The sequence below is a fragment of the Centruroides vittatus genome, unplaced genomic scaffold (genome assembly GCF_030686945.1).
Source record: "Centruroides vittatus isolate TY-2023 unplaced genomic scaffold, ASM3068694v2 contig_388, whole genome shotgun sequence".
Classification (NCBI taxonomy): Eukaryota; Metazoa; Arthropoda; class Arachnida; order Scorpiones; family Buthidae; genus Centruroides; species Centruroides vittatus.
Genome location: NW_027122204.1, coordinates 530,889 through 557,628, shown reverse-complemented (window position 1 = coordinate 557,628; position 26,740 = coordinate 530,889). Strand labels below are relative to the sequence as shown.

General features: G+C 29.8%; 1 protein-coding gene across 6 annotated transcripts in view; it reads left to right on the top strand.

The window, feature by feature from the left end:
• LOC136975769 (zinc finger protein 862-like) overlaps nucleotides 1-26,740 on the top strand; it is a 57,538-nt gene that overhangs the window by 10,198 nt on the left and 20,600 nt on the right. For 3 of the 6 annotated variants that reach the window (XM_067270868.1, XM_067270865.1, XM_067270866.1), the window contains exon 2: nucleotides 19,945-20,072. The gene's annotated coding sequence lies outside the window, so the exon portion shown is untranslated. Of the gene's footprint in view, nucleotides 1-9,133; nucleotides 9,230-19,944; nucleotides 20,077-26,740 lie in introns of those variants that run through there. The other 3 variants (XM_067270867.1, XM_067270871.1, XM_067270869.1) reach the window with 3 other exon arrangements.

Sequence of the window (26,740 nt, the reverse complement as noted above, 5' to 3'; positions counted from 1 at the left end):
GAAAACAGCTTATAGGTTAATAATTTAATAGAATATCAATAAAATTCGTTTTGTAGCGCAAACTGTAAAAAATGAATTGAAATGACGAAGAGCAGCTTACATTGAAAAGTCTAATATATTAACGAAACTTACAATGTTTTAAAGCTTGAATATTAAAAGTTAAGTACTTACTTATAAGTATAAATCAAATTTATATGTAATGTGTATTTATTATACTTATAATTTTTACTAAACTAGTAAATTTAAGCTAATTTTTCGGATTTAGAAAGATAACTTTTACAAATCCTATTAGAAGTCCTAAATTAAAAATTATTTTCAGATAGTTGGTTAATAAATAATTATTAAATCTAATTAAATAATTAGTTTTGATTTAGTTTGTAGGTTTAAATCAAAGCTATCCCTTTCATTTTATCTGAGTCTAATACAATATATTCTAACATTTATTAACTTAGATTTAATACAGTACTAAATTTTAATAAATTATCTGTTAATTTATTATCTATTTTTGATAATCATCATCGAACTCTAATGTTTTATTGAAAAATTACTTTGCATATTACTGTTTCAAGGTGATATCTACATTAATCTGTGATGAAAAATTTACTGTGTCAACATCAATTCGATATTATCCTTTTTAATTCTGTATAATAAATGTTTACCTTATTCAAGCGTTAAACGGTCTATTATTAAATATTTCGTTAAACTTCTATAAAAATCTAAACTTTAGTTTTAATTTTCCAATTAAAAATTTACTCGAAAATAAATAAATGTAATTTAATTATATACAGTAATTAAAATAAACGTATTTTTCATGAAGATATATATAATTTTCTCTAATCTAATCTATATAAAATTGTATAGAAATAATGAAATTTTGGCTGTAATTTTTTTGGTTTTAAATCCTATTTTTGGGTCTCGTTTTCTCAAGGATACGGTTTTTTACTTTAAGCTTGAGGCAAAATATTAAACACTTTTATTTTAAATATAGAATTTTCTAATTAAACTGATCAAACATTTTAAGTTTTCTTATCGTTAGTCTATTAATCACGATCATTCCTTTTTCATAAGTTAAATTAACTGATATTAACAATATTTTAGGAGATACAACACACATTTACCATTTATTAAGGTCGTTGGACCATTAATAAAATTTGAAAGAAGGTTAACAGTTGATAGAAATATAGATAGGTTAGTTTATAATTTTCCTTTTTCTCCTCCAGCTTATAATAGTTACTAACAATATAGACATTTTAATTAATTGAAATTTTATTCATAAAACATTTATTGTTTTTATCAACAAAATTGCATCACTTAAACGGCTTTGTCTAGAATTAGTTAATTTTGGATAGGTTTGCATGTGTAATCAAAGAGGTTTATAACTTTAGCCTACTTTAAAAATGTTTCCTGTAGCGTTTCCTATTATAAATTTTTATTTTTAGTTTAAAAAAGCGCGAGGACAGATACTTTATGGATGTTAGGATGATCTAGATTCAGTTTAATATACAATCTATATTCTCTTTAGTCAGAAACAAATCCCTCAAGGGAAACCGTGTGAAATAGTATATACGCGCGTATACCTATTTACATAAACTGTACAGCCTATTTACATAAAGACTACATAGCTTATCGGTATAAAATTTAGGATCGGATATGCTTTTATAAAAATTTCATTTTCTTTGTCGTGGGATTTCAAAAAAAATAAAGAAAAGAAACTTGTCTGTTGGCGCTCCCTGTAGGCTTTTGAAAATCTTTCATACAGTTTCAATAATAATTTATCTCTGAATAGAAACTTACAATTTTACCTGTTGTTTTTTGTTTATATATATATTCCTTTAAAAATTAGGATCATCTAGTTAATACTACATATTTACACTGTAATACTACAGTGTAAATAATACTGTAGTTAATACTACATATTTCCAGCATTCGGAGTTGTATTTTTATGTTTAAATGAGTAGATTTTAGATAAGATGTAGTGAAGTTAGAGTTAAACTAAATATTTCGGATAATATCGCGAATTTTTATCAGTTGTGTCTAAAATTATGTTTATTTTATTTTAGATTAACCATTTCTTGTCATTTATTGCATTCGAAATCATAATTTATTTTAAAATTAATTTCTGATGATTATTATCAATGTAAAGTTCAATTTATTCTGTTTTTGACCTTGTACGAATAATTTAACCTTCGTTTTCATATATAATTGTCCTGTTACGTTTTCTAGTAACTCCTTAGTAAATACTAGACTAAGTTTTTGTTATCTATTGTTCGGTATGTGATTGTTTCTTCTGTATTAAAAAGAAGAAAAAGCATTTTATTTTTGTTTTTAAATGTGTTACATATAAAATGCGGCTTAGTTCTATGTCTTTATTGGTATATTTTGAGGTTTATTCATTCAGAAAAGCTACAAACATTATTATTTTATAAGCAAACTTAGCGTAAGGATATATTCAAATTCCTTAATACTGTGTATATAATTTTAAAGAGTGTAAACGTAAGAAGCTTATTCTACTTAACTGTTTTATAGTGCGTTACTACAACTAACTTTAATATCAATTGTAATCTATAGTAAATTGTTTTAAGCTTATAATCCGATCTTTTTCATTGTATAGCCGATCGTATTTAGCTTAGAATTCCATGTTCAAATGCATTCAAACAACCAGGATCTAAATTAGACAATGGAATCTTAACATATGTTAAATATTTCAGGGTAATTTAAAATTGGATATTCGAGGGATTTTATGTAAATTTATCTCGTGAAGATTAAGCGGTTTTGCAAGTCACTTCATGAATAAAAACTGGAGCCACGATTTTTAAAAATTTCAGCGTAAATAATTGATTAAAGGCGAGATATTTCGCAACAGAAAATCCATCCATGTGTGTGTGTTTATTTCCCTCGAAAGGTTTCTTCTTTTTTTTTCTTTCTTTTTTTCATCTCCTCCTCCACCCTCTTTGCATGTCGGGTGTATTTTTAGCTGTCTAAACGAAAACGAGGCGAAATGGAAATGATCAAACCTGTCTAGCCGTTTAACCTTGGAATTTGCCAATTTAATGTTTTAAGAGGAGGGTAGAAATTATTAAAACCGGATTAATTAGGCGGATAATCCTTTTTAAAAATGGTATTAATTTCGGTCACGTGACTTTCGCCCGAAATTACTAGACCGAGCTAGTTATACGCGCAGCTTATGAAAAAAGGGAATTCCCACCAGCGCGTTTTTACTTATTTATTTATTTATTTATTTTTTCTTTTAAAGAAAATAGTAGTAGATGTTTACTAAGCTGATGGCCTCGAGATAGACGGGTGGATATTTCATTTTTATTTTCGCAAGTTTCGGAAAATAACCACTAGAGGCGCCATTGGATGGTGTAGTGATTTTTAAATTTAAAATTTATATAATTTTTAATATACGCTTTTCCTTATTTGAAGGAAGTAACGAATCAAATAGAGTCGAGGTGTTGTTTTTTTTTTCGTTTTTTATTTATTCGGTTGACATTTGATGAAAAGTATGACGCATAACGCAAACATTCTTTTTTCACCTGTGGATTAACGTTTATTCGTGATACGCAACATTTAACTTTCTGTTTAATGACGAATTTATTATATTCTGTTATATTCCGATATAAATTATAATTTCGAGTCTTGTATACGTCGCTTCCTAAGGAGTAGAACGAGGATTTTATGCATCAAAGTCTTGATCAACACACCCAAATTTTTTATGGCTACATTTTGATTTCATGTTTTTTTAAATTAAAAATAATAATAATACAGCGTCAAATTTCCTTGCCACAATTCTTAAGGCATTAAAATAAATAAAGATTAGATATAGATTTTAAAAACTTACGAATAAAGATATTTATTCAGAGTTCTAGCTAATGACGGATTATATTAGTTTTTCTTTTTTTTTTACTTGAATTACGGCCAAAATTTTGATTTTATAAAAGTTACTTTGTAATAATAAATATAATCAGTAATTAATAATAATAATAATAATAATAAAGATTAGGCCTATATAAAAGAAAAGTAGTCTACTCGCTTTCCCTTTCTAACATTAAAAATTAGAATAAATTACACGGATCTAATTATATTCGTCTGTTAAAAACGTGATCAAACTGGGTTAATTGGGTATAAAATTTTTCAATGGGTGGAGTATCAATAATTTTAAGGATTGGAATGTCTTGTTGTAAGCTTATGTTATTCATCTTCGAATTATATAAAAATTTCTATATCATAAACTAGCATTTTAGATGTAATATAAAATGTTTGTGGTTATACTTTGCTTGCTTTAACGTTTTAAGCTGTATCTTTAAAAGAGTATTAAATTCGGCACACCGCAATTTACTGATAAGACTTTTACTAAGCTATTTACATCTATTTTTATATAAAAATCACGTTATAAATTTCATTTGAAAATTAATATTAACCCTGAAACTATTTATAGTTTCCATTCTTATAAATGCCACACCTTCTGTCTTAGGGATCTAAATTCTGTGTAAATCGAAGACCCTATAATTACATTTTTCCTGTTACAGACGTGAAATTTAAACATTTCTTAAGAATTTCTCTTAATTTGGTTTGAGGTGTAAATTATTGCTAAGGAAACCATTTAAAATTAGATTTGTAGAAGGAAAAAACAGATTGAAATATAGTCTATTTATTAAGGAAGTTTACATAAAATAAATTATGTCTTGTTAATCTTACTGTTCTTCAATATATAATGTTTGACTTTGGTCATAAATTTCTGTAAATTTGTTGATTCTGATCCTACTCTTAACGATTTGTTGTTTAATTAATTTAGACTTTTATCAGGTTACATCAGAATAAGACGTTAACAGAACTTTACAATGTTTGCATATTTACACTTTCATTATGGAATATTGAAAATAAAATTTTTCTAGAGATATTCTGCTTATTAATTTAGTTATAATGATAATGATTCAAATATTAATCAAACTAGAAAATTTATGGTTCATGAATTTTTTCTGTTGTAAGTCGATTAAATTTTTTTTGGTTCTATCGAAGCTAATGAAATATCTGAAAACATATTAGTGATTTAAATAACTAATTGTCGATTCACTAAGAAATTATTACCATAAATCTTTCGATAATTTTTATACTTTTCTTCTTATTATTTTCCACATTAATTATCGTCATAAGATATGGTTGACTGTCGGCAAGTGATTTTCTCTGTCCTGCTTTAATAATGCTGACACTCGTAATGGCAAATATAACAATTTCCGGCAATAAAATTACACGAAATAAATTTATATAGGTTATATATTAAAGTACACATAATTGTGATTTTTTTTACTTAAAAAAAAGTAAAGCTCTATGCTAATTTCTTTAATTGTTTTTACACATTGTTAATATCATAAATCTTCATTACAGGGAAGGTAAATATCATGAAAGTTAAATGAGACCTAATGGCCGATTCTTAATACATATCTATTGTCTAGACGTTAATGTAAAAGAATTGCATCATATTATTATTGTGCAGAATAGCATTATAGAATTTATGAATTATTGAAATAGTGAAAATGATTTTAACCATATGTTGAAATGAATAAGTGTCATTTCGTATTTTTATGGAGATATCTGTAGACTTTTTTTTTTAATAATCTGCAGAATAACTGAATTAAAATTTTCAGTATAAAAATATCTATATCGGAATTTAGATTATTTATAATATCGATTTTCATAAATTCTAATAAGTTATCCAATAAGGTCAGTCGGTTGGATGGCCGCACGCTAAGTAACCTCCCATCACTCTGACGGATCCGGGTTTGAATCCGATTCAGACTATTATAATATTTCATGGATAATTCGGATCGGAATGTTGTTTCCTATTTTTTACATATGCTGCTAATCTCATTGCGGGTCAGATCCGCCCATAAAAGTAAAAATTCAGGCCGGTCATTTAATTTGTATGTTGATGTCTTGATTAACAAATCAAATCTAACAAGAATATTTGGTATAAAGCGTTATTTGCTATAGGAATTTTTTTAAAAAAAATATTAGTCATAATATTAGCCATATCTGCAAAAAAGCAATAAAGTAAGCCTATTCCGAAATGGTGACCAATTAGCAAAAATTTTTAGTAGGCTAAATCTTGTTTTATCTGCTCTCACGGTCGAGGTAATGAAAGCATTCGGCGCCGAGGTAATGAAAGACATTTTTATGCCGATCTAATGAAAGGATAAGTTCATGTCCAGGTATTTTCTGCTAGATAATTGACGGGAACCGGAAAATAGCATTTTTGATATCTATTCCATCCACTAGTAAAGGCATGGTAGCATTTATAATAGTTCTGAGTAAACAGTTAAATTACTCAGAAATTCGCATGTATAATATCTAACAGATCTAACGAATTAATACAAAGTTGACAGGAAAAAGAAAGACATGTAGCCTACACATTTCAATTCTTCAATTATATATTCAAGTGATGTAGATTGTAAAATATAGGCTATATTTTAACAGAAAATTACTTCTAAATTATAATTATGACTTGTACACTAATTATTTTAGTATTATTATGTATTTTTCAATATGATAATGAATTTTTAAATATTCTATGAAAAATTGATAACTCTGAAATATGATGTTACAATAAACGAAATTTTAATACTTATGAATGAGCATAAAATTGCTTGAGAGAACAAATCATACAGGAACACATTTAAGATAAGCCTGTATGCATATCCTGAGAAACCAATAAAAGCCTGTAGGCCTATATCCATCTTAACTGTGTTCCTGTATGATTCATGCTTATAGGTATTACAACGAGAACAAGAGAGAATCCAATACAAACGAAATTTTAATAGTTAACGAATTATTTCTACTATTATATTCATATCATACCGTACTAAACATTAATAAGAATAGATCTTAATGTTGAAATGAAGACCAATTAATATTCTTAGCTTTATACTTGAGCTTAGAATAACAGACTTAATAAAACTTTAAATATATTGAAACAATAGTAATAAAAATTATTTCAAGTTTTATAAGTTGCTGAAAACATAAATTTATTACATGCATAATTTGAAGTAGAAAGAACAATTTGTAAAGAATCTATTCGTATAATTTTTCCGACTCTATGGAAGTGGTCAATCAAATTTCATCGAGCGCTCAAAATGTGTCATACATTTACAAAAGTATTAATTAAGCAGCCTATTTAAAATTGTTGTGTGATAGGCCTACATTAGGAACCTAGATATAATAGTGTAACGAACACGAAAGATAAAAATATTAGCCTAACTATTCGCCATAATAAAGTTGGCCTATTCTCGATTCAGTCCGAAGCGTCAATGAATGGACGATTTCTTTATGAAGAATTTATTTAAAATAAAATAAAATAAAATAAAAACTAAATCGTCAACCTAATTTAAACGAAACGAATAAATAAAGAAACAGGGAAGTGGAAACAAAAGATGTCCAAAAACAAACTTTATCACGTGATAAGTTTCCTGTGTGTTTAGGATAAAATCTAAATAAAATAAAAAAAAACTGATACATGATGTAAAATTCTATGCTTTATTCGATATTCAATTTTAGTTTTGAGTCTTGAAATAAATTGATTTAGTCAGGCGGAGTTATATAGATTGTATCTTTCTTAAATGCCTCGTGCGCACTGTACAGGGATTTGAAGGAGGTGGGGTGAAACGTCTGCCTGTACCTGTACTGCACTGTCTGGCTGTAGGACAGTAACCTTGCCTTTCTGTCTGCCTCCAGTATAGCGGGAAGTGTGTAATTTACACATTGCTTAAAATTCCTTATGCAATTTTTTATTGTTATTATTCGTATATAAAAATCCAGATAACGTTACAGCTTAGACGTATTCTAAAAATAATTTTAAAAAAATAATTTTCCCTCACAAAACATTCTACCCCTATCCTATTGCTATTTACAAGTATCATTTCTCACTTAATTTTTCACTCGTTAATAATGCGATTGCCATTATTAAAGCATTTATTTTTGACTATTCAAACACAAATATATCCTACGAACACGGATGTGTTTGTAATCGATGACGTATAATGCAACATTGTTACTACTTTAACCTGATTTTCGGAGCGATACAAAAAAATGTAACTGTCTGCTTTTTAAGTGCGTGAATAATAGTGCGAATAAGGTTATTCGCACCACCTAAAGATATATAGGAAACGATAGCGTATCATTTAATTTTCTATTATATAATTTTTTTTTCTCACGTGCTGATAACTAGAAAGCTTATTGAAATAATCTTTTGAACTATTACGATGATATTGCTATATTATATAATTGATTATAAATTATATTTGCATTCTTTGTTATCCGAACTCTTCCTGTATCATACGTTTTATTACTACTATTTTAAAAATCTATTTTAATATAGCAGTATCCACACGTATTCAGCATCCGTTTTTAACCCGGTCGACAAGCTGAGTCTGTTAATAGCGCTGCGACGTATTTATTGATTGAAACGTATTGACCGAATATTCTCTACATCCCGGTTATCTCCTACATCTGAATAGCCCCGAGCCAGAATGGCCTATTCATTTATTATTTAATCTACTAGATATGAATGATATTTGTTAAAAATCGCATTTTCTATAGGGTCTCGTCATTGTAATGAGTATTTTAAAAAATTCTTTTAAAATCGATTTTTTTTTTAAATATAAATATTATCTAGCTAAATAATGCGCGCTGTAAGTAACGTGTAAAGAAAAAAGGTGTAACCTTTCAAAAATTTCAGATTTTATTATTATATTTTTCATTTTTCAAACGAATTTGTTGGAGCGCGTCACCTAACGGTCGTCGCAAAAACCGATATATTGATCACGTCCCGAATATGCTCTTTGTCTTGAAATAATATACTGTAATTATTCCGACTTATAATAAGTAATATTTTATCGGGAGTATAAAAAGGAAAACTTGTTACGATAATTTAGTCAATTAATATAAAGTAAAATTTAAAATATGAAGTTTAATTATTTTAAAACTCAACAGATGGCACTACAAAATAACTAAGTAAAGAAAGAAAAACGAAAAAGAAAAGAATAAATGTATCTAATAAAATTATTTTACTTTCATACACGTTAAATTATAAAATTCTTCGATAAATAATTAAGAAATTTATTTACTTTTTGTCATTATATTTAAATTATTATTTCAAATGAACCGATAGGTGTCCGTATTCATTTTGACATTTTCTAATTTTGTTGCATGTTGTAAATGTTGACATTTGGATTTTGTAAGTGCTCTTCTTTTTTTCCTTCTCCTCTTCCTTCATTCCATGAATTCTTTATGCATTTTCATATTCAATTCTATTAAAACACATTCTAGTTATTAAATTAAACGTATGACAGAGATCAAGCTTGTAGAACGTGATAGATTTGATCCTTGGGAGGGGGAAAAACTCTCTCCTATTATCGTGCATCAAAGTTTAATTACGTATTTATGAAATGCAAAAATTATATAAATACAACCGTACGTAGTATTTGAGAATTACGTAATGAATGAAATTGAAAATACATGCAATTCAATTTACAAGGATCATTACCAAACATTATTAATGTGTTCTCAATTATCCAACACATCCCTATTATTATGTGTTCTCAATTATCCAACACATCCCTATTATTATGTGTTTGCCTCTAATTACTGTGAATTTAATACAGTAATTGTAAGTTTAATTTCTTATCACTACATAATTTCACAATAAAATGGTACATCCAGCTCGAAAGAATCGGTATTGAAGTGCGACGGGTCGTATCTTTTGTTGGATTTAGGCTTATACATTCGGTAATCTGGCCTTCACACTAATCCCTTCTGTGCATGGAATGGCCTGATTATCAAGAGTTTAGAATACTCTGGTCATCTTTTATTATTCTTACAATAGTTGTTTCTTTTTTTAACTCCTCCCTGTGGGTACTAAGAGGGCCTCTTTTTAGCAAGCCCATTATGGGTTTGGCCAGGCCCTCAATGGGGTGGTGAGAGACGGGAGCTGACACATCCAATTGGACCATCCCCAAGAAATTCCTGGAAATTTTTCGACCTGTCTGGGTTCGATCCCGGGTTTCCTTGAGTGATATACTGCCACCTTGACTGCTCAGCCATCCGGCTGTCAGTTTGGCAATAGTGACAAATATTGATAGTAAAATTTTTATTTAATGTAAAGTTCCAGTCTGTTCCAGCAAAAATTTATTATTTATTTATGTTATTGCAATTGTACGTCACTGATCCGTATTTGGAACACTTGAATTTAAATTTTAAAAACCTATTTCTTTATATGTTCGTTCCTGATGATGGCTGCATCGATAGCCGAAAATGTTAGAAAATTATAAATTTTTGGAACAGGTTGATACTTATTTTTACATTTATTCCAAATTAAGAAATTTTATTATTAAAGTTTTTTATTATTGATTTATATTAGTATGTTGTTAGAATTATTAAAATTAACATTTTAATATATTACAATAATAAATTATTAAATTTTTTTAAAAACTGGTGTTATAAGAGGGTTTTCTTAGAAATTATACAGATTTTTTTTCATTCTGATTAGCAAGTCTAGTGTAATTTTAAATTTAATCTGACCATTCCTTGCACAGATGGGTGCCAGAGTAGTGTTGGATTATTGAGAATATATATCCTAAAGGCAGTGAATAACATGAAGTTTGGTAGCCTACTGATTCTTTTTGGAGTAGGCAGGCAAATAATATGGCATGCTGACATACAATACTGTTCACAGAAATGAAACCTGAGTAAACAGGAAAATAGGATGTTTGACAAGTCTAACATTTTCGTGGAAATGGAAGCTAGATTCTACTGGAGCTATGCTGGATTATTAAGAACCAGATTAGCAAGAGTGTACTGCACTTTATTTCTTGAACTTTGATATGTTTTAATTTTACATTTATGTATTTTTCTATATTAATTTTCACCATTTTCACATAAATTAGTAGATTGAGATGTTTTCAAATTCCAATTCATAGAAAAAAAAAAAATGGTTGTCATCAATGTATTGATACAATATAATAATTTTTAATTTTACAAAAGTTGAATTGAATGTTGTTGAAAAATTTTATGAATTAATTGTCTCATTCTGATTTCATTACCAATATAATTTGGTGGCTACAGAATTAATCAAAAGTTGCCTTGATAAATGTGTTATCATTAAGTTTGATTTGCAATTTGTAAAAAACTATTTGATATTGTTTACAAAACGCAATATTTATAATAAATTATTTTAATTGTTACTAATTATTTAATTGATGTTAACAAAACATTTTCTTACAGAATAATTTAAAATTTTATGCAATATGTATACAGGTATTCCTTGCTTTATGAAATTTTGCTTTACGTTACGCCACTTTTATGAATGATCTACACAAGTAATTGTTTTTGCTATCCGAAAGAAATTTGATAATTTTTTTTTTATAAAAACAAGCAAAAAGTGAAAATAACATTCAACATTTTGTATTTGTTGTGTGAGGTTTCATGGATCATATGAAGTGGTTTCCAATAAAAGTGAAGACAACATGCTGACATAAAATAGCTTACTGTATTTCTGATATCGTCTACAGTGTGCATGCTCATTCACGGGCTGAAAGCAAAACAGAAGTAATTTGATGTACTTGATGCCATTTTTTGCTAGGTAATATATCAAAGGGAAAACACTTGTGCTATTTGTTTGCAATTAGCAACCATTATACTCTTGTCTCTGGTTAGTCTGATTAGTTCAAAGGTTTTGTTCTCTATGAATGATTTTGCCTGAAGAAGACAGTTATGTACTGTTGAAAATATTTGCAAAATAAATTATTTTTACTTAATGCCAACAGACAGTGGTATATGTCTGTTTTTACTTGTGCTATTTAGTATGATTTTATAAGTTGTTATTTTGGTTTGAGAACACTTAAAAATTTTTACCCTGTAAATTAATGGTAATTGCTTCTTGTTTTTTTGCCATTGTTAAACATAATGTTTTGAATTAGATATTTATTTGATATTTACCTTGAATTTTGGACATTAAAAAATGAAATAGATCATATATTAATGTTAGCACTATAACTGGTAAAAAGAAAAATATGTGTTTTTGTGAATTTTTATAAATATTAAAAAAGAAATTATATCATAATAAAAAAATTGTAAAGTAAGTTTTCTTGTAGCATTGATTATGTTTCCTTGCTGATATGTAGTTGATGTTCCTGTTAATATCTAACATAAGTCACTAAAATCATAAATTATAATTTTTCTCAAAAAGTATTGAATAGATTAAATTTTTTCCTTATGATTTATTTTGCCAAATTTATTACTTGGCAAAATAGTAATAACTACATGGTTATAAATATTTGTAAATAAAAAATAATCCTATTTTGTCTTATTTATATACATTTTTTTACATAAAGAACTTTTTGTTAATGAATTATTATAAATGATCTGAATTGTTTTTTATATTTGCATTTTTCACCGGATGCTTGCCCTCTGGTGTTTAAAAACAAAACTATTTTACGTGGGTCGTTTGAATCATTCTTGTGTATTGTCAACAGTAAAGATGCTTTGCTTTTTCTATTGCTATTCATCTGTTACTTCCAAATTGCAATTTCAAAGCCATGTGGGAGCCCAATATAAGTTTTCGTCTATTCCTACGTGAAAAATGGATGATTATTCCAAAATCGGGTCAGTTATATTTATTAGCTTCTCCAAATTCTGAAAGAGTGGATTCTCCTGTTTGGAGACATTCTTTGAAGAGTTCCACTCTCCAAAGAATGTCTCCAAACAGGACTCAACTGGCCCCCCCCAATCCTGCTCACATTTTTGATAACAAAAAAACTATGGACCAAAAAAAAAGGAATAATTTCATATGCAACACAAAAAAACTCGGGCCCATGAATTCCATTAGCCAGCAAGATGGGTGACACGGCCACATCTCATGTCTGGACCAATGATAGACTGGCTGATATCATTTAAAGTAGGCCAGCTACTTGCCCAATTTGTTCAATCTGCAATTTGACTGTACTGTGCATATACAAATTAGACCCACTGGGTTTATATCTACTAGGTTCTTCAATGTTTTTAATGCTTTATCTCTTTGCTAACCCAATCTACAGCACTAACCACGTAAATACGTGACTTAGCCATATCAATAACTAATATTCATGTTTAGTTCTATATCTAACTTTATATAATAATGCCCCACTCCTTTATCAAGTGTCGGTATTTGTATAAATTATAATATATAAAGTGGGTCATAAATTGTGTACTTTGTAATTGTTAAAACATTGTGTTCCCCCCTTTGCTGTACACACTCACCTACACGTGCAAACTTGTCATGTTTGTTTTTATACTATATCACTGTACATATTTTGTCATGTAACTGTATTTTTACTTGTTCAACAATTATGATGCAGATGCTCAATGATCCAACACTTCCCTTCAATCTTTCCCTATTTTCTTTCCCTCCCTACTTACTATCATTTCCTCTTCTAATTTCAATTTCATCACTTCTAATTTCTTAGAGGTAAAGTCTGTGTACATACAGACAACCTCTACTCTTTTAATGTTATGTAATGAAAAAGTGGATTAGACTAGGAAGGTTTCACTAGTCTTATGTTTTAGACTGTTAAGAATTGGCAAGTTTCCCAATTGTTCAGCTTTACATGAACAAGTTATACCGTCAATTTTTAAAGGACTTTTTCTTAAAGTTTAAAATCCAGTAATTTTGTATGGGACACAGGGCTGGATCTAAGCATTTCAAGGCCCTAAGTTGAACTCTGTAAGGCCCCTAACCAACTCTTCACAATTTTAGAAGTCAATCATAACAAGAAAAGAATTAAATCAGATTATGTCTCTGATTTAATATGGATATTGGAAGAAAAAGACATGAGGCTTCACTAGTCTTATGTTTTACTAGCTGTTACCCGCAACTTCACCCGCACAGATTTTGCAAGTAAAAACACCATTTATATTCAGTATTTCAACAACCATAGTAATTGTTATATAACACCTACTGCTGAGAATGATGAGAATTGCTGGGAATCAAACAAACTGTTTTCAATTTGATAAATTTTCTGGAACATTTACAATTGTTCTATAATTGAACCAACATGCAATAACAAATTCAAATTTAAAATGGTTCAAACATTTGGTTAAAAAATTGAAATATATAAAAATATAACAAGATCTGAAATATTATCAATTTAATACACCTAAGTACTCAATGAAGACTAAACATAGTTGAAAATAAAATATCGCATCTAAAATAATGCAGCAAAAGCCATTCTTCAGGTTAAACCTTAATGCTCTCCCTTTCCCCCTGCAGGGAAATTTCCAAAAATCCTTTCTTAGTGTGCATTTTCATGACGAGTACCCTAACTGTATATCAAATTTCACCTCTTTAGGTTCAGTGGTGTGCTCTGGGCAATGATCAGTCAGTCAGGACAAGTAATTTTATATGTTTAGATATACTGAATTTAATTAAATTTTTATATCTGTTCCATTAAAATTTTTTAAAATTGGTTTTATCAATTTTTTTAAAAAAAGATTTTATGTTAATTCTTTTCAAAAAAAAAATTAATGAAATACTTTTTATTTTGTGTAGTATACATACGTAAGACAAAACCTTTCACATTATGTTTCTAGCAGTTTTAATTCATAAGAACAAACGTTTTTGACCGTTTTGAATGGCCTTCTTTATAATAATTAATGATCTGTAAAGCATTTTTATGAAATCATTTATTATTATAAACTTGAAAATTAAATTAACTTTTTTGTTTCATTGTACAAAATTAATTATCATAACTGAAGTTAATAAGTGATAGGTTATGGTGCAGAAAAATCAACTTTTCTGCATTTTTGGGAAGAAGTCTGTTCCTCTTTTCTTCATATATGTTTCCTGCTTCACTAAAAAGCCTCTCTGAATACACACTGCTTATAACCTGCACAAAATAAAAAACAAAATAATATTAGTCACATGTATTCACAATTTATAATTACAAAGATCAGCACATGTACACACCTATTCGTTCAAGAATCGTTGCACATCTGAGGATCTGACCCTGCCTATCCTTCTTTTTAAGTGCTTGTCTTTGCTGTTCCCTTTCTTTTTCCTCTATTGCTCTAGTCCATGTATGCCTATGTATACATCATGTGTGCGCATGATACTTTTGATTCATCACTTTTCCATCGTAGATTTCCCATTTCACAATTACGTGACTCCTAGTGATAATGGTGAAAAGAGACAGATAGGACGTCAGTATAAATCACAGTTATGATTTCACAGATTCGAGACAGCTTGGTAGCCTGAATGGCCCCAGACTTTTGCCTGTGCATGCTAAGTGACTTTCATTACAAGCATTTAGCTTTCCAAAGTCTACAAGAACAATTATTTGGCATTGACTGCCACAAAGTTTGCATCAATAAGCTGCCTTGACTTGTTCGATGACTTGACTATGGTATTGACTCAATCGCATATTTATTTTCACTTTGCTGTCCTTCTCTGTTCTTTTTCCATTATTTACACTGTAGGTCATTTCATTGTTATCCACATTTGATATCATCACTTATCACATACTGCCATGTCTGTCCACTACAACTGTCAAGAATTGTGATTGGCAAAGTGTAGTGATAGCAGGCCAATAGAGAGCAAGGTATGCGATCCTTTCCATAATGCAGTTTGTGTGCGAATTTTCGTACGTGTGTTAATCAAGTTGAATAGTTTGGCTGAATATTCGGCTATTCGGCCACACTCCTGGCCAAATATTCGGTATTCAGTTTGAGGCCGAATATACTATTTGTTGCAACATTAGTTTTTTCAATAGAAATAGTTTTTTCAAAAGCTGCAGGGCTGGTGGAAATTACAATTTAATAAAGTAAAAATTGCATTACAAATACTAGTTGTATCTTGCTTGCTCGCCGTATCCAATCACCTGGAACAACCATTCTTCACTGCAGAGATGACCTTTCTTTATAGGCTACAACTCTGCACAAATATGTAAAATAGTCTAAAATGTTAGCCCTTTTTACAAAAAAAAAAAAAAATGTTATATTTTTAATTGTGTTGGGATTGTCACTTGTGGACATTTTAGACTATTTTACATATTTGTGCAGAGTTGTAGCCTACAAAGAAAGGTCATCTCTGCAGTGAAGAATGGTTGTTCCAGGTGATTGGATATGGCAAACAAGCAAGATATGACTAGTATTTGTAATGCAATTTTTACTTTATTAAATTGTAATTTCCACCAACCCTCTTTACAAAAAAAAGAACTACCAGTATTGATTGGCATTTTGTTTCTAGCTCAGCTTGTATGCCAAAGTTCCCTGGTTTCTGGTTATCACTTTGTCTGCTCACATCTTATTGTTTTCAGCCATCTAAAGCATTTGATTTTAGCAAACCATTTGATGTTCTTTCTGCTCCTGGGTTAATATCCAAGGAACAAACTTGCTTGTTGCACTTTTTAAGCCATGGTTTTCATGGATGATTGAATGACAGTCCATATGATGTATTGATTTTTTTTCTGAAACTTCTCTGATGATATATGAAAATCAGATGATAACCAAATTCTTTAATGTTTTCAACAGTTTTGGGTTATCTCTCCTTTCTTGGCCTATATCTTGGATCATCCATGACTGAGTTGTGGCCATCTTTAAACTTCTTGTACCATTCAAATGCTGTTGTTGTTTTTGTTGAAGCTTCTCAAAGCTTTTTGTATTGTCAAAAATCTGATACAAAAAGCTTTCACTGGCCATTTTTCCCTTGAAGAAAAACTTCAAGAAAATGCATTGTTCATATAAATCTTCCATGACAATTCCCAAAACAATGTTACTGTGCATTAGTTTAATTATGTTAGAGATACAGATGTTGCACATGACTTTACTACGGGTGCAACCACAACAATCAAGTTTTCTGACTGCTTTTTAATGGCAGCTTTATATTTTGGTTTTTTTCTTGTTTTTTTTTAATTTTAAACCAGTCCAGGAACTTTTGGATTTAAAAATAAAATTGAACAAAATTTTGCTTTTAAAATTGACTTGAGTGTGGTCAAGGAAAAAGGAAGAACTCAAGAAAATTGAAATCCATAAGTAGAAGCATTGTATCCCTGGCTTGTGCAAGAATTTAGCAAAAGCTTTCCAATTAGTGGACCAATATTATCAGTGAAGGTAACTTTGTTTTATGAAAAAAATTATAAGAACCAATTTCAATACAAGTGAAGGCTGGCTAAAAACTTTACATCACATTTTTATATTTGAAATCTGATTATATCTGGTGAGAAACTATCAAATGATGATGTTGCTGCCTTTTGAGAGGAATTAAAAATAACAACAAAAAATTAAACTTAATGGAGTAAATTTATAATGCTGAGAAAAGTGGCATTTGCTGGAGAATGCTTACCGAGATAATGACTTAAAGGAAGACCTACCATGGTTTGTGCAAATGCTTCTGGACACGTGGTGAAATTCCTTCTCATCAAAAAGTCCAAACCATCAAAATCATTCTGGCAATTTAAATATGTACCTGTTTCTTATGATTTTCAAGGAAGTTTTTTAAAATTGATTTGTAAAGGATGATGTTCCTTAGGTGAAGCAGCATTTACACTCTGTACTTTCAGAAAAAAACTCTGCTTCTAGTGCACAATTGTCCTGCATACCCTCAGAACTTTCAATAGATGATAGAATGATGATTCTTTCTCTCAATGTAGCCAGTATATTTTAGCCTATGGATCAGAACAAATCTAGTATAGTGATTCCCAAACTTTTGAGCCACTACCTACTTGGTTCCATAAAGTTTTACTTGTTCTATAAGTTTTACTATTTTTTCTGGTATGAGAAAAGCGTGGAAATATACCCTACACTTTGTGTCCTTACCATATATTGTTTTCAACATCTAGAAATCATTAAATGCAATGTTTCTTCTTACATGTTTTAAACAGAGGAAAGGGAAAAGTCATCAACTTCAACCTTTGTCTATAGTCACTGTTCAGTACCTTGCCTTCAGCGTCCCCTGCCACCCATTTTGCCTTTTTCTTCAACCCATAGATTTACTCACTGCCCAAAGTTTGGACAATGAGTAAAGATCTAGTACATCAAACTTTGATGCTATAAGGTGCAGTATAGACTTCTGCAGAATGGAACTATGGATATTGCATCCACTCAGTCTATCAGTCTTAAAAGATGTCATCTGGATGTTAAAGTTTGATAAAACCAGTGATAAGTTTCTAAAAATGTGCTGACTCAAGATGTTTCCTATTTAAAATGTTTTCAGTTTAAACAGGAAATATTTTTAACTATTTATGAAAACATGATAGAGTATGAGGAAACTGATGAAAATGGGAAAGTCTGCATGGGAAATGAAATTTCTGATTTGTTTTTTTCATTTCAGTAGAATTGACTTGTAGGATTTGAATAAAATGGGATAATGAAGGTGCAGAAGTCACCTTCATTACTCCATTGAGGAATTTAATTTTTCAATATCTTCCTTTTTGTTAGCAGAGAAAAATCATCCCTACTTCTACTTATAAATGAACTTATTGTCTGCCAATTTAAAAGCAATGCTCATGATAATCTCTAGCAGTTTGTTTTATTCTAATTTGTTTTTAATTTAAAAACAGTTTGAGGCCACTAAGTAAAAACGAAACTGGAACTTAGGTTAAACAGTTTTTTTCTCTGAGAATGCTGATGTTACTTATTTTTCATTAAGTTGCTAAGTAACAATGCAGCTAAGATATGTGTAATCAATCTATATGCCTTAGCTATATCAAAAATATCTGCAAAGACCGTGCTCACACATTTAAGACATGAGAATAATTTTTGTATAAGTAATATAAAACCATGAAGAAAAAGGAAAATAAATAATAATTCTGACATTAATAGAACAAAATTTGTTTAATCTTGTATACTTAATAACAAAAGAAATAAAAATCATTTCATAGTTTATCAATGTATACTTTTATCTTTAAAATTGAAAAAATTCTTTTAATTAAAAATGTTGGCATTCTAAATACAAATTAAACTAAGCAGTCCGAGTCTGTGCCACATTAGCTTAATTTACATTTAAAGTTAATACGTCTGTTTAATGGTAGTATAATGGCTTTCATCAGACAAAATTATGAATACATTTTATTTGATTTGAAAAATAATCTTAAATGTAATCCAAAAATAATCTGGCAGTTTAGTTTGTTCACTGTTTTTGATGAAAATAACTATCAATTAGTTTTTATTTCTTTAAAAATACATCTTAATTAACATAAAATAATTAGTCTAAAAAACAATCAAATACTATTATCTAAAGATTGAATATCAAAAAAACAAATCACACAGAAATTAAGATAGCAGAGATAAACAGTTTCATATTCATTCCCAAAACTAAAGTCCTATATTTTCTTAAAAATTATATATTCCAAAAAAAAAATTAGTTTCTTTTGTTAAGTGCTTTAAATTCTAAATACTAAAGTAACAACAACAACAACAATAATAATAATAATACTTATCACAAATATTATAATTTAAATTACTTATATCAAATTTTAATGAAATATCAATTGAAACATTCTCTTCAACGAAACACAAACACTGGATTAGATATTTTGAAGAATTTTATACTTTAGAAGTGAAATTTTTATAACTAAACTTTTTGGATGACATTTTTTTTGACAATATTTACTGATATTAGTTCAATCCTTATGATAAGATGATAAACTTTTATCTAAAATATCTAGAAATAAAATTTGTTATAACAATGTTTTGAAAATTAAATATCAAAATAATTGAATGATACTGGAAAATAATAAAATAATTAAATATTCATGTTTTATATAATTATTAATCTAGTAAAAGATTCTAGCATTGTCTCTGCTTATTTTTGTATATATATATACTTATCTATTATTATTTACTATTAATTAAATTTTATGATAAAAGAGATAATGAATTTTATGGTTGAGATTCTAATGACAGTTTTTAAATTATTCCCAGACACCTAGAAAAGATGAAAAGGAAGTTATAAAAAGGAAAAACAAATCTGCAGTGCACAAAACACAAGAAAATGTAAATTAGAGTACAAAACGTCTGCATAGAAAAGACTATTTTATAAGGTAAAGAAAGTAGGTACGATTATGAATTTTCTTATCACTTACAATGTCTTATAGCATCGTAATAGCAAGCTACATAAAAATAAAAACAAAATATGTAATGAAATTATAATATACAAATATTTTCAAATATTCGAATAGGAAATTTTAAAACACAAACAAAACATAATTCTTAAATGGAATATTCTACAATCAAATAAATAAATACATTAAATTATTTAAAAAAAAATGTATATAATAGTATTAAATGTTTTATCTCCTGATTACCTTCAAACTTAGCTGTTCGTCAATTTGTTATAACAATTGACTTTAGTTTAAATTTAAAGTAATAAGCTTTATATATTAAATAAATAAAATATATACAGGGTTAGCAAGAAATAAGTTTTCCACCTCTGAGAGCTCTGGAGTGCGTTCTACTTCTTGAAATGAGACAAAATTTAGACTACAGATAATTCAAATGTGCTTGACATTTCTCAAATAAAAAAAAATAGTACAAAAGTCAGTTGATAGGTGGTGCTGGAGCACACAGAAATATTGAAGACTTTTGGTTATAAGGTTTCCTGAAGAACAACATCTACCATAGAAGACCTGCATCTGTGCCAGATCCGAAGGACAGCATTCGATGCCATGTTCTGGATATTCTGGCAGACTCACTGCATTCAGCTATGGAAAATATGGTTTTGCGATTAGAGACCATTGTTCAAATGAAGGCGGACATATTGAGCACTTTTAGTGCTACATATTCAACATTTATATGTGAATGCATAGTCAATATTTGTGTTACAGTGCCACCTGTTGACAGATTTTTGTACTATTTTTTATTTAAGAAATGTCAAGAGCATCATTTGAATTACCTTTAGTCCAAATCTTGTCTCATTTTGAGCAGTAGAATGCACTCCAGAGCTCTCTGAAGTAGAAAAAAAAATTTCTTGCTTATTTCTTGCTAACCCTGTATATAAAAATTTAAAGGGAAAAAAGTTGATAGTAAAAACAAGAAAATATTAATTAAAATAACTGAGAGTGAATTGATTATGATCATCAAAAATAAACAGATACCACTTAAAATCAAACATAATGATGTACAGATAGCAAGGATTAAAGTTTCTTGAACATAAAGCAGATTGCAATTAATTGGAACAAATTGGACAGTTACTTAATTGAACCAAATGTGTTACTCCCAAATTATTTGAACTTTATATAAAGTTATAAAAATATATATAAAAAAAGACATACTCTGTTTATTCAGCAACAAAATAGTTAACAAAGTAAATTCTGGAACAAATGGTGTGGATCAGAAAAAATATTTAGGCCTGAAATAATGTCAGTTTAATGTAATTTATCCTTCTACTTCTATTCCATTTTTCAAATATTGATATGTAATTGGCTAGTACAAATCATCATATCCACAGACTCCAAAAATACTAGTCATTCAACAACTTTACCCATATATGGGTAAAGTTGTTGAATGACTAGTATTTTTGGAGTCTGTGGATATGATGATTCCTAGAGAATAAGTGTTTGAACCAATTACATATTAGTATAAATTTAATGTACTTGTATATGCCAAATATTAACTACTTTAAGGATAAAGATTACCAATTAAAAGTAATATTTAGATTAAAGTAAACTCACTCAGCAAAATGCAATTCACAACACAACACCTTAAGTTGCTGAGAAATTTATTAAAAAACTAACGTTTTCAGCCAACTCTATTGACCATTATCAGGTTAAACCATATTCGAATATAAATATAATGGAACATATTTAAATACAAAAAAATTAACGAAAGAAAATACACACAATTTATTTTTTATACATATATATTATAACAAACCATACATATATATAAATACATGCATAAAATAAAATATTATCATTATATACTAGTAATGTACTGTACATAAAATAAGAGATGAAAATAACAAAAAATTCAAGGCATATACTATGAGCTCTAATTTTTTAATTAGGTATTTCCACGCTGATGGTAATCTCTCAGCATCCTTAGCATCAATGCATGTATCCTGCAATCTGCTTTTATAGATTACAATCTTCTCTGCATTGATAGCCAAAGTGGGGGAATGCACTGACTTAGTAATAATTGCTTCATGCCATTTACTATGGATCTCTCAGATTGGGCTGTTTGCGACAGTATCATAGCGTTGGATCCTTTGCTGATATTGTATTTGTGCTCTCTTAATCTGACTCCTAAGCTTCTAGTAGTGACATCTATATAATTTTTCTTGATGTCTAGTTCCTTGTTTTCATATGGAATCTTGTATATTCCCGCTCTTCTTTCTTTGTCAATGTTGTCTTTGCCATTTCTTAAAACATATACAGGTTGGGAGCTCTCTTGAAGATTAATTTGGATTTCTTGCAGTCTGAAATTTCCTTCATGATGGCTTTCTTACTTTTATCGTAAGTGAACTTTGTGATTTTATTGAAACTGCCGCTTGGAGCCTATGCTTTGCTTATATTGTAGCTTCTGATCAGTGCTGTTATCGTGTCCGCTCTGTTTCCTAGCATTCTGGCGATTTGTAATATCCTATTAATTTCTTTCTGCCTATCAGATACACTACTACAGTAGAGATAGGCTCTTCCAATTAGAGCTCGGAAGGCAGTCATTTTGTATTGGTAAGGATCATTTGAGTGTGATGGAATGTACAGTGGGCTATATGTCGGTTTGACATACACCTTGGTGACCAAATGCTCTTCCTTGAATTCAATATCAATGTCTAAAAAATGTATCCGTGAGGAACTTATCTGTTCAATTTTCAACTTGAGGCCGTCATCGTGTTGTGTTGTGAGTAATATTTAGACTTATATCAATATGGTGGGAATACTTGCAAATGTACTTTGGCTGTGTGGATTCCCTTCCGTCTTTTTGTGTATGTGCATGATGTCATGACTCAGACTCGTGTGAGGATTCAGAATAGATCTTAACCGTAATTGCCAATTTAACCATTTTTCAGCCAGAATAAGCTGATCTGATGTAAGGTTGGGCAATAAAAAATCTGACCAATTTTTAAAAAATTTACTGAAAAATTATTATTATTATTCTTTTTTTTCGATAATTTGAAATGTTATGATTATTTTAATTACATTAAAAGCTATACATGCATTTTTAAAATTAAAATATTTTTGGAACTTTTACTGATGGTTTTCCCTCTTTATTCTGAAGTTTTAGTATTCTAAACATTTATTCAATATATGGTGTTCTGAACTTGGGACTGGGAAATCTGGTCATCTCACATTTTAGAGTACATAAATATTGCTATAAAAATAAATTTTTTTAGCTTTAAAATCAGCTAAAACACTTTTCTTTTTTTTTTTTAGTCGTTTTATATGTCTATGACAAAATTAGGTGGATGTAGGTTTTCCTAAATGATGAACGGAAATACTGGTCTTCCTAAACAATGAACGGAAATCACCTGGCATTTCCATTCTTGGGCACCTGGAAGTGTAAGATCCACTGTAATTTCTTGGTGTACCATCTCCTTAGGTTGGCACTTAGTCATTTTATATATTGATGTATATAATTTTAACTTAAAAAGTCAACTGGGGACCTATTCTGAGTTGTATCATTAAGCTAACAAATGCAAAAGAAACCAGTTTCTACCAGAACTATGTGATTGGTGTTTAATCAACTCTGAAAATGCTGTTCTGTTCCATTCATTTCATTTTTGGTTCTGATAGCCATGTCCGATAACTAAGCTTTTTTTTTAATTGATCATTTTTGAGGTGCTGTTAGAAACGTAACAAAGTAAAAAGGACATGGTGACTTTAGTAAGGATAATATTACTTCATGAGCAATTGGAGGGAGAGAAAATTAGCATCTTACGTAGCAATCCTAAGTTTTGTCTTCGAGATAATGCTTATCAGCTGAATGATACACGTTTTAAAGAACTTTATCATCTCCAAAGCCATTGCTATTATATTTATGCAATGAATTATGAGAAAAGCAGAGCTGAAATGTTTTAACTGATATCTCAAACTGATGACTTGTAGTTTGCTGGCTGCATTGTCCCTTCTTTGATGACATTTTAACACAAAAAGAATTTGGCTAACACTGGTACACCATACTAAAAACACATGCTTCACTTTGGAAAATGGCAGCTTGCAGTCATGTGGCAAAAATGTTAACTAAATTGTGATTGGTTAAAGCATAATAGATATTGATAGCATGGAACCCAGACTCATCTCAATCAATTATCTGTAGTGAAACCTACAATAATGTGGATCGGAGAGTAACTATTTGTCTAAGGTTTGTTAGCTGCCTTTTTGCTAAGGAGACTTATTGAATATCCCATGTATCACTTCTGTTGAGTTATCAGAAGAGCTCGTAATAGGTCCTCTGAATTGGCAACACTAATTGCAAATGGTAAAAGAAACCAAGAGAAAGCAGGAAGGATATATCAGGGTTCAAGCTTCAATTGGACATTGAGATAGAAATGGAGTTGTCTAGTGCAGAGGATGGTTCAGGCACTAAAGTAGCTGTCATAGCAACATTCCCAAAAAAAAAAAAAACCCTCATGTCTATAATATGACATACAGGAAAGATTTATTCAAGAATTTTCCATGGTTATATCAAGATTGTGATGCAAGTTTGGCTTTGTGCAAAATTTTTAACCAACCAATTCATATTGGTTTGCACAGGTTGCTGTCACAGACCATACTAAAACAAAAAAGCACATTGGATTCTCTTATATTGGAAGCATCAATGTACTTTTTTGTTTGTGTTGTCATTAAAGGATGACACAAACAAAAAACCCACAGACAAAGCATATAGAAAAATAAACCAACCAACGCCTAAATAATCGGGCTAATAAATGGCTATAATTAAATAATAAATATAAATATTTATTATTTAATTATAGCCATTTATTAGCCCAATTATATTTAGGCATTGGTTGGTTTATTTAATATAACTTCGGGCTTTGAGATGTATTATATTCAAAGCATATAGGCTAAGGAAGGTAGTTTGAAGCATCTTACAAAGCATGTAGGCCTGTAGGACTCATAAGACTCATTCGTTAGTCAGTTTCAAATTAAGCTATATTAAATTGCTTTGTCATGTATAACTGTTTCAATTCTTTTAATATCAGATCTCGCAGACAAAAGTTTTGTATGTCAGTTATCTAGTAGAACAGTGATTCTCAAAGTGGGGGTCGCGACTCCCAAGGGGGTCGTGAAAAATATTTGGGGGGTCGCTGAAAAATTGATGCCAGATCAATTTTTTCAAATATTTTATAAATTTACTATGGATTCATGTTTAGAAATAATAGAAATAAAAAATATATAAAATAATTTTTACTTAAATAAATTGCACATATAAATAATATTTAAATACGAGCCTAACCCCCTCCCTCTGGGATGTTTTTCGACACATACTTATTCTTCGGGGGTCCTTTGAAATTTTAAGTGCAGAAGGGGGGTCGCGGTCCAAAAAGTTTGAGAAACACTGTAGTAGAACATAACCTGCTGATATCCACTTCAAATCATGCTGGCCACTGTTCACTGTCATGTTTCCAAATAGTGAAATAGCTGCTAAGTTCCAGTGTGCAAGGATGAAGGCCTTCTGCCTTGTGAACTGCTTTGTATCATCATTTTGATTAGCAAACTTGCTGCAACAATGAAAAGTGAGTGCTCCTTTGTTTGCATTGATGGAACTAATTAACAGTTGAAGAAGATAAATCCAATGACGATAAAGATTTTTCATGTGAATAATCAGGCAGTTATGTCCAGATTTTACATTTGTCTGTGAGCAAGCTACAGCAAAAGGTCTAATAAGTGGATTGGCAGGAGCTTATTCCAGACCACATGCTACACACAGTACCACCAATACTCAATGGGCTCGTAACGGAGTTTGCAATCGTGATCATGACAACAGGCGCACTATGGTGGAGTACAACCAACGATTTCATGTCTTGTATAAAGAAATTGCGACCAAAGCAGGCATCAAATTAACCTATTGAAGGTTCCCCACTATATACTCTTTATTGCACAATGCAAAAGATAAGCAGGAAGATCATAGAGCTGTGGGGGTATACAGTATTCCAGTTAGGGATGACAGGTTTGGGCATGGCATGGTGCCACTAAATGTTCCATCCAACAGAGTCCGGGAGCACAAATATGACATAGATCATGCTCATTACACCACCGCTCTATTCACCTATGCCACTGACCCAGAGGTTCATACAGACCTATCCAACACCAGACTGATAAAAAAAAGCCTTCCATGTTGACCACATTAGGACCCTTGAAGCCCTTGAAATATACAGGGCCAGCCTAAAGAGGAGAAGACGGCAATGCACTTTCATAAGTATGGTGCTGCTACATATGCAAAGAGCAAGAAGTCGTCGATGCTCCATGGCAAGCGCATATGTTCCAATTTATTTTGAAACTCAACGGTTTGAAGTTATTCCAAGGAAAGGCATTCTGAATTTGGAATCCTGTTTTGAATTAATATGAAGCAGACCTTGCATGAGGCCAAAAACATTTGTTCCCAAAAATTAAGCATTACAAAGATAAGGGTTCGTTGAGGGTGAAGTGTTTATTAACACCGGTAATCAGGTTAGAAGATATTGTTAACAGCCTTATCATTTTTATATAGGAAAATTAGGTGTAAATTTACCTCTGTTTATTGGATGCTTTGTCTGTATTATTGTTGCATCTTTATGGTC